Genomic DNA, 10,503 nt, shown 5'->3' with positions numbered 1-10,503 from the left:
TATCAATTTCCAGTTCTGCCAGTACCATCTGTTGATGAGACTATCTCCTCCCCATGCAGTATACTTAGACCCTTTGTCGAAAATCAATTGGCTGTATGTGAATGAGGTAATTTTGGATTCTTGATTCCGTTCCATTGATCTATGTATCTTTCATTGTACCAGTACCAAACTGTTTTGACTATTGTAGTCATGTAGTAAATTTTGAAAATCAGGGAGTGAGAGGCTTCCAACTTTATTCTTCTTCTTAAGCAGTGCTTTACTTATCCTGGGTCTCTTTCCTTTCCATATAAAGTTTGTAATTGTTTTTTCCATCTATTTGAAGAATGTCTTTGGAATCTGGATTGGGATCACATTATATGTGGAGATTACTTTGGGCAGTATTGGCATTTTCACAATGTTAAGTTTTCCTATTCAGGAGCATGGTTTCTTGTAGTAGTGTTTTGTAGTTTTCTTTGTATAGGTCCTTTGTTTCTCTGGTTAAATTTATTCCTAAATATTTCATCCTTTGGGTGGCTATTGTAAATGGTATTGCTTTTCCTAATGTCCTTTTAAGCACTGTCATTGTTACTATAGAAGAATCCAACTGATTTTTGTACATTGATCTTATACCATGTCACTTTGCTGACTCTTCCAATGACGTCTAGTAGCTTTTTTTACTGAATCTTTGGGGTTTTCTATGTATAGGATTATATCATCTGTAAATAGAGACAATTTTACTTCCTTTTTGCCAATTTGAATGCCTTTAATTTCCCTGTCTCACCTTATAGCACTTGCTAAGACTTCCAGCACAATATTGAATAGGAGTGGTAACAAAGAGCATCCTTGTCTTGTTCCTGTTTGCAACAGGAAGGCTTTCAGTTTCTCTCCCTTGAGAATAATATAAGCTGTTGGTTTTGTATATATGCTCTTCATTATGTTGAGGAATTTCCCTTCAATTCCTACTTTGTTGAGTGTTTTTTATCAGGAATGGATGTTGGGTTTTGTCAAATGCTTTTTCTGCATCAATCGATATGATCATGCGGTTCTTTTTCTTATTTATATGGTGGACTACAGATAGTACTCTTGACTTAGCTTCAATGGCTTGTTGATCAGAACTCGACTAAAAGAAGATAAAGAAGCTTGATTTAGGAAGCAAATGTAAATTGCTACAATATGATGAACTTGACCTTTGCTTATGTATGTAGTTGCTCAAAATACCAACCGTGAGGAAAAGCATCTTCAAATCAAGGATCAAGCCTATCCCCTCAGTACATAGGGTTGATAGGGATGGACAAATTAGACACTGGCTACCTAAAATAGGGGAGGGGGAGTGTAATAAAGGCATGAGGTGACTGGCTAACAAGTTTTCAAGAGGGACTTTAGTTTCAGATTGAAGGGGGGTAAATAGAATCCTAGTGAATAGTTTTCATCTTATCTAGATGGATCTGATGAAAGGAGATGAGGATAGGGCTTTTTATTCAATAGTAATTGGTATCATAAGGAGCTCTGGTAGCATAGTGGTTACGAATCAGGCTGCAAACCTCAGGGTCAGCAGTTCAAAACTACCAGCGGTTCCACGGGAGAAAGATGAGGCTTTCTGCTCCTGTAAAGATTTACAGCCTTGGAAACCCTGTTCAGGGTCACTATGAGTCAGAACCAACTCCACAGCACATAATAACAACAACAACAACAATTGGTATCATGACTAATTGCGATTGTCACAACTGCAAACGTAGAAGATGTGCAACAAAAAGGGGAGAGTAGTTAATCTTACGTTCCAGAAACAGAGGACTCTAGGACCATCAGGAGCTAAGAGCATGAGCAAAACGTGGGACCCTAACCAGAGAAACAAAGACACCAGATAGAGGCAGAGGTAATGACATGGAGAGAGCAAGCAGCTGAGGACTCTAGACTCATGGAAAAGAGAAAGGTTGTGTACTAGAAGCAGAAGGCTGGTTTGCAAAATGTGCCCTTTGGTTGTTTAAATGATTCCTGAGTGTTTTTGTGTACAACAAAACAAAAAAGAGGGAATAGAGGCAAATACTGTTCATCAATGGTGCATGGAAGGGACTGTAATCATTGCAATGAAATAAAATATGATTGGTTGAGTGAAAAATCAATGTTCTCCCATGTAAACGACCATTTACTTCACAATAAAAGCTTTAAAAAAAAGAGAGAGAGAGAGCTTTTTCTTGGACCATCCTATACAGAGTCTCTATGATTTGGAACCAACTGAATGGCATGCAGTAACAGAAATGATTAGATTCTGACTTGTAGGGACCTCTAGGATTGAGAAGAAACCCTGTTATGTTGCTGTGGATTAAGGTACTAGACTACAAAGGCAGTTTGGTCCTCAAGGTAGGTGGTTCAAGCTCACCAGCCACTCCTTGGAAACCCTATACAGAGTCGCTTTGGGTCAGAACTGACTCACAGCACTTAACAGCAGCAGGATTGAGTAGAGCCACTCTAAACTTTCTGAGATGTAATTTTTATGTAGGCAGATGGCTTCATCTTTCTTCCAAGTTACCATCCATATATATGTTATTAGCTGCTGTTGAAACAGTTCTGACTCATAGAGATCATGTATAGAGTTTCTGAGGAGCAGGTGGTGAGTTTGAACCATTGACCTTGTGTTACAAACCAATCTGGAGGTCCAGTGCCAATATATTTATATAAATTCCTGTTCTATGAAAATAATACCATATGGATGGCTCCACTGCCATAGCTAGAAAAGTCCTGGTGTGGCACTGTATGATGAGCACTGGACTACAAGGTCAGTTTGTGACCTTGATGATGACCTGCAAGATGACCAGTTCATATACATCAGAAACCCTATACAAAGTGGCTATGAGTTGAAACCAACTTATATATAGACACACACACATGGATGGAGTCCTGGTGTGGCACTGTGGGTTAATGTGCTGGACTACAAAATCAGTGTGAACAGCAACTTCGGTAGTTCAGGCTCATCTGTGGCTCCTTGGAAGTTCTATGAGTTAGAACCGACTCAACAGCACTTAACAACAACAACATACATAAATGGTACCCAGACTTTTGGATTTGGCTCAAAGTCTCTCTCAAACTACAGTCACAATTCTTGATCATTTCAATATCCACATACTTGATCCTTTCAATACTCAGGCTTTTCAGTTCTTTGGTTTCTCTCCTTTCTTTCTTGTTCTCCACTTTGCTTCAGCTATTCAATCTCACAGTAATAAGATCATATGCTAAATCTTTGCTTTACTACAAATGCACCCACACCCACACACCTGATTACTGTCCACTATTTTCTTAACTTATTCTTTCCAATATTCCAGTTTCAACAATTTTTTTTAACTCATAGGTGTGCCAGTACGTTGAATCTAACTAAAACCTTTGCATTATTTTAAGTGCTCAGATCTTCACTTCCCAGAAAGCTTAAGAGGAAATATTCTATTCTTATAAAATAATTTTACAGTCTCTCCTTTCCCCTCAAATTTCCAACATGTCCTTCTCTGCTAATAGCATTACTTCCTATCACACTGAGAAACTAAAACAATCAGAAAAAAAACCTCCAACTACTTACTCCTTCCACCATATCTACTAAACCATGGGCATCTGAACTCACACTATAACTTTCTGTTTTTCTAAGCATCTTCCCAGGAATGTATATATATATATATTCTCAGGAATATATAAAATGTTGCACTTAAATCCAAAGAATTCTGAGATTCACCTTCAGTTTATTCAATTAAGAATAACTGGACTGCAAAGTCGGTTTGAACTGAAAGATCAGTGGTTCAAGCTCACCAGCTGCTCCTCGGAAACCCATACAGGGTCGCTATGGTTCAGAATCAACTCAATGGCACTTAGCAACAACAACAACAAATCTAAAGAATGGCCTTTCATATATATCACATTACCATTGGGTTAGGAGATGGCAAGGAAGAAAGAGACAATAGGGAGATGATTACATTGTTTCACCTAAAATATAGTAAAAGTTTTGTGGAATCATGCCCAATTGATAAAATGGCATCTATTGAGAGCTGATTCCATGTTTACCACCAATCAATGTTTAGGTGAAAGATTGTTTGGCATGATGCCAACCACCCTAATTACAAAAGGAAAATTACACTTTTATCACAGAAACAACTGCCAGTCACCACCTTTAACAATCAGATTTATCGCTATTAGTAGGATAAACCTGGCATTATGCTCCTCCTGACTCAAGGCACTTAACAACAACATTGTGATATAAAGGGAGTCCTGGTGTGGAGATGTAGGATAAGCACTGGACTGAAAGGTTGTTTTGAACCATAAGATCAGCAGTTCAAATTCACAAGGCACTCCTTGGAAACTCTATACAGGGTCGCTATGAGTAGGAACCGACTCGATGACACTAAACAACTGTGATACAAAAGAGCCTTGGTACCTTGGTGCCATAGCTAAAGAGCTCAGCTGTAAACCAAAAGATCAGCAGTTAAAACCCATCATCTGCTCTGTAAAAGAAAGGTGTGGCAGTCTATTTTGATAAAGATTGTAGCTTTGGAAACTGTGGGAGAGTACTACTATGCCCTACAGACTTGTTGTGAGTTGGAATTGACTCAGAGGTCAAAGGTTTGGATTTTCATTTTGTTGTAACATAATATGTATTACGCAACAAGAGCTTAGAAGTTCCAGTGTCAAGTATGTTTAACTTGGACTATTCAAGTCTCTATATATTCTTGATGCTATCTCACAGCTCTTCTAGTCTTCAGTCTTTGGTGTCTGATGTATCAAATCTGTTCTTGAGATGGTCTCTAAATTCAAGTGGGATATGTTCAAAGTCATTTACCTCTAGTGACCTTGTTTCAATTTTCTTTAGCTTCAGCCTGTATTTGTATATGAACAATTGATGGTCGGTTCCACAGTTGGACCCTGGGCTTGTTTTTGCTGATGTTATTGAGTTTTTCCACCTGTCTCTTTCCACAGATTTAGTCAATTTCATTCCTGTGAATGTCATCTGGTGAGGTCCATGCATGGTGCTTTTTATGCTGTTTTAAAGAGGTATTTGCAATTAATAAGTCATTGGTCTTATAAAACTATATCAGGTGATCTCCAACATCATTTCTATCACTAAGGCCATATTTTTCCACTTTGTTTCCAGCCTTCACATTCAAATCACCAGTAATTATCAAGGAATCTTGATCACATGTTTGATCAATTTCAGATTGAAGAAGTTGGTAGAATTCATCAATTCCATCATCACTGGCTTTAGTGGTTGGTAACTTAAATACCAATGGTATTAACTGGTCTTCCTTGTGGTGGTGGTAGTGTGCTGTGGAGTTGTTTCCAACTCATACCAGCACTGTATAGGGTTTCTGAGGTTGTAAATCTTCACAGGAGCAGAAAGCTTCATCTTTCTCCTGCAGAACGGCTGGTATGGGAATTATCCTATCACAGACAGTGTTATACTTCAAGATAGATCTTGAAATGTTCTTTTTGATGATGAATGCTATGCCATTCCTCTTGAATTAGGAATTTCCAGCAGAGTAAATCGAATGGTTGTCAGATTCAAAATGGCCAATACTAGCCCACTTCAGTTCATTAATGCTTAGGACATCAATCCTTATGTGTTGTTTTATTTTTGACAATTTCCAATTTTCCTAGATTCATACTTCGTACATTCCATGCTCCAATATTAGTGGTTGTTTGCAGCTGTCTCTCCTCATTCTGAGTTTTGCCCCATTGGTGAAGGCTTCCCAATTTAGTGGAGCATGACAAACTATGGCTAAAATTGCATAGAACGGGCATTCCAGAACACTTAATTGTGCTCTTGAGGAACCTGTACATGGACCAAAAAGTAGTCATTGGAACAGAACAAGGGAATACTGGATAGTTTAAAATTAGGAAAGGTGTGCGCCAGTTGTATTTGTTTACCATAGTTATTCAATTTGTATGCTGAGCAAATAATCCAAGAAGTTGGATTATATGAAGAAGATCGAGGCATCGGAGGAAGACTCAATAACAGTAAGTGACATGCAGATAATACAGCCTTGCTTGCTGGAAGTGAAGAGGACTTGCAATACTTAATCATGATCACAGACTATACTCTTCAGTATGGATTGCACCTTAATGTAAAGAAAGCAAAAATCCTCACAACTGGACCAATAACTGCTGGGGGCCGATGAGGGTAGAGGACAGCTTCAATTTGCGGCTTGACACAGTTCCAGTAAATTGTGGAGTGGTCTGGCAAAACAGATAGCTCTCAGAAGTTGCTTTCTACCTTCTCTATAGAGTAATCTTAATTTTACTTATAAAAATATATAATTTGGCAATATTCACAGCTTTCACTATGAATTCTACAAACCTTAGGAAAAACTAGCTTAGCAGCAATTGCTTTCAGCCTTGGTGGATTGAATATAAAGAAAAATTATGTAAATTACTCCCGTTCATTAGAAAACCTAAGTAACTGCATTTGTGAGGCCACAAAAGCAAATAGCATATTAGAGTCAAGCTGACCTATCCCCATAGGCCTCACCACAGTCAGTCACTAGCTAGAATTCACAAACCCCTACATACAGGCACCTGCGTAAATAAGCAGACAATAATGAACTTAAGTGAAGGACAGTTTTGACTTAATAATCTACACTTCTTGCAGCAAGTAGCCAGGTTGAGCTTTATGCCACATAGCTTCCAAGTGATTTAATGAATACCTTTATTATGAAAATAATAGCACATTATGTAGGATAGAAAGTTTATAGTCTTTTAGTAGAAACAAGAAGAAACAGTTTTATCTCATACTGGGAAAGAACATGAAGGTCAGTCTGAACATCACAGAGTATTCTTGTTAAAGTTGTCTAATGACCAGGTGCAAGAATGTTGTGCCTGTGTAATAATTCAAGAAAAGATAAAAGTGTCAATGCATGTATTGTGTAATTTTAAGTATAAAAAATAAAGACTTGCTGAGCTGGGCTGGCAGAACTATCAGAAGGCAGAGGGAACTAGCAGAGAAAAGAGAGAGAGAAGAAGCAGAGAGCAGGAGGGAGAAGGCAGAAGCAGGAGCGGCAGAGAAAGGAGGAAAGCAGAAGCAGAGAGCAGGAGTAGAGGCAGAAGTGGCAGCAGGCAGTAGAGGCAGAAGGAAGTAGAAGTGGCAGAAGAAGCAGAGAGCAGGAGGGAGAAGGCAGAGGGCAGAGACCCCCGCAGAGAGCAGGAACTCCCGCAAATAACATTGGGAAAAATAGAGAAAAGGTTTAAATTTTCAGAGACTTCATTTTGCTTGGATCTATAATTGATGTTTATGGAAGCAGCAGTCAAGAAATCACACAATGTATTGCATTAGGCAAATCTGTTGCCTAAGACTTCTGTATAGTGTTCAAGGGCAAAGGTATCAGTTTGAGGACTCATATGGGCCTGACCCAAGGCATGGTATTTTCTATAGCCTCATAATCATGTGAAAGTTGGACAATGAATAAGTAATAATGTGGGAAAATCAATGTATTTGAGATATGGTATTAGAGAAGAATATTGAAAGTACCATGGACTGCCAGAACAAACCAATGTGTTGAAAGAAGTACAGCAAGAATGCTCCTTAGAAGCCAGTATGGCAAAAATTCATCTCTCATATTTTGGATATGTTATCAAGAGGAACCAGTCCCTGGAAAAGGATATTACTCTTGGTAACATGGAGGGTCAGCAAAAAAAAAAAGGAAGACTCCCAATGAGATGGATTATCACAGTGGTAGCAGAAATGGGCTCAAGCATAACAATTGTGAGTATTGTACAAAATCAGGCATTGTTTCATTCTGTTTTGCATAGGGTCACTATGAGTTGGAATGCACTGGGCAGCACCCAATAGAAATAGCAACAAGAGGAGTGTAGTAAGAAGCGCTGGTGGCATAGTGGGTTAAGCATTGAGCTGCTAAACAAAAGTTAACCACTTGCCACTCCAAGGAAGAAAGATATGGCAGTCTGCTTCCATAAAGATGCACAGCCTTGGGACCCCTACAGAGCAGTTCTAGTTTGTCTTACAGGGTCACCATGAGTCGGAATTGACTCTATGGCAACAGGACTAAGTGTCTAATAATTTAAATTTGTAGGAAATACAAGGTGTCATGCATTGAACTGTACCTTCCCAAAATGTGTGTTAACTTAACTAGGCCAAGATTCTCAGAGATTTGGCAATTATGTAATTATCCCCCATATAATATAATTTGATACACCCTTTGGTTGTAGGAGGATTAAGGGTGGAGTGCAACACCCTGAATTGCATCACAGCCAGGATCCTATGTAAGGAGAGTTTCCCGGGCTGTGATTTACAACACTTTTATCTCACAAGAGATAAAAGGAGAGAGAGACTAGGGAGAAAAAGGGAACTACCACCATCAAGAAAGAAGATCTAGAAGCTGAATGTTCTGTCCTTTAGACCTGGGGTCCATGTGCTGGGAACTGCCAGGACCCAGAGGAAGAGTGATGCCAAGACACATGGAGATCTCCAAGGAATACCAGGCCTACAGATGTTGAAAGGAGATAAAGGCCTTCCCCTGAGCCAAAAGAAATAGAGAGCCTTTCCCTAAAGCCGGCCTCCTGAAATGGACATCCAGACTCTTATACTATGAGAGAATACCTTTCTGTTAAATCCATCCACTTTAGTATTGTTATACCTGCACTATATTATTAAGACTCAAGGGATAAAGGCACAGATTATATTATCGCTACAAGACAGTCCAGAAGCTGGGCATTCTTCAAGACATTGTGCACTCTTTGTTTAAACAATAAACAAACAATATTATTGCAAAAATAATTATAAAAGTGAAGAAACAGATTTAGAATAATATAAGATTAAGGATTAAAAACAAAGAAACTATACACAATAGGTATTTCCAGAAGGAATGCAAATATTGACTGGATATTAAAGAACAGAGAATAGTTGTGACTTTTCTTAGGTGTGGTAAAAAGTATCATAATTTTATATGAAAATGTCCTTATAGGATATGTATGCAAAGTGTCTTAATGTCTACAATTTAATTTTTAAATGCTTCTGCCCAAAACAATAAAATACATATGTATGTGTACACACTAAAATAAATACAACAAATATGGTAAAATATTAACAATTCTTAAAGTGATAGGACTATGGCTAAATACTGAACTCTTTGATCCTATTTTTTTATATAAAAATGTTTGTTGTTGTTGTTAAGTGCCATTGAGTCGGTTCTGACCCATAATGACTCAGTATGGGGGTTTCTGAGGAGCAGTTAGTGAGCTTGAACCACTGACCTTGCAGTTCGAACAGACATTGCACCCACAGGGCCAAACCAGGGCTCAAAAAGGAAAAAAAGAAAAAAAAAGGTTCAGGATATAAAAAATTGTGGGGGGTTGGGTGGGGAGGGAAATGGAGGCATGCATAGGGAAATCCTATCCATCTTAATAATCCAGTTTATGTCCTACATACTTCTCTGAGTGTCTTACTGACTCCAGGACAAACAATTTTTCCTTTTCTGAATTTCATTAGTACTTTACTTTGAATTTTGCATGTAATTAACATTCCGTTTTATACACAGTCTAGATACATTATAAATTCTCTGAGGATTTGGAAGAGGGTTTTTGTGGAGGAATACAATAATATGAAATAAAAATTTAATAGCTAAATTACAATTAGGTTACGAATGGCCTTTACTAAGGTAAAGAGATTCTTAAGCTAGTTAGTTACCTCAACTTAACAATTACCTGGTAGATTCCTACTCAAGGAAACTCTATGTGTATCAGAGTAGAATTATGATACAGAGTTTTCAATGGCTGATTTTTTCCAGAAATATCACCAGGCCTTTCTTTCAAGGCACCTCTAATCTTTAGTTAGTTGCAAATATCCTAATTGTTTGCAGCACTCAGGGTCTCCTTATGCAAGTTAGTACCATATTTAGAAGTGAGGTGAGAAACCCTAAAGTAGGATGGTAGCAAACAGTCCGGGAAAATATGGTAAATTCTTGCTTTGTATTCAACTTTTCTTAGTTTTCACAAAGAGGCATCCAAACCTGGACAGCTTTTGAAAAGCCCTCTCCCTCCAACTTTATAACATCACAGCAACTAAGAATTTAGGATCTAATTTGAACAGAAGCTAATTCTAAATAGAATTTTTCAGGCAGGCATTTACTTCCAACATTCATTTAATGAGTCAAGAGCTTTAGATAGGCTCACCTTACACCCTATTTCCAAGGGCATTCTCCACCTCAGCATATGAGGACAGTAACATGTCACCCTTGAAACACTGAGAAAGGTCAAGTGTACCTAACTTTTAAAAAAAATCACTAAAAGTTTACATTTTCCTAAGCACAGAACATAAACAGTTTAGGTCCAAAGTTTTAGAGTAAAGTCTACTTTTAATTTTTACAGTGTGAACATTAAAGCTTGACAGGTTAGCAGGGCAAAGGAAGGGTAAGAATAGTGGCTAGGAGAATAGTCTCTCCCAGGGGGCCTCCAACAGTTGGCCAGTTAACCGTGACACCCTCTCACCCAGATTCCGCATTCTCCCCCCCGCCCCCCCATGTTCCTCTCTGCGGTCATGGT

This window comes from Chrysochloris asiatica, unplaced genomic scaffold (genome assembly GCF_000296735.1).
Source record: "Chrysochloris asiatica unplaced genomic scaffold, ChrAsi1.0 scaffold00002, whole genome shotgun sequence".
Lineage (NCBI taxonomy): Eukaryota > Metazoa > Chordata > Mammalia > Afrosoricida > Chrysochloridae > Chrysochloris > Chrysochloris asiatica.
The sequence above is the reverse complement of the archived record's forward strand: the minus strand, read 5'-3'. Positions refer to the sequence as shown.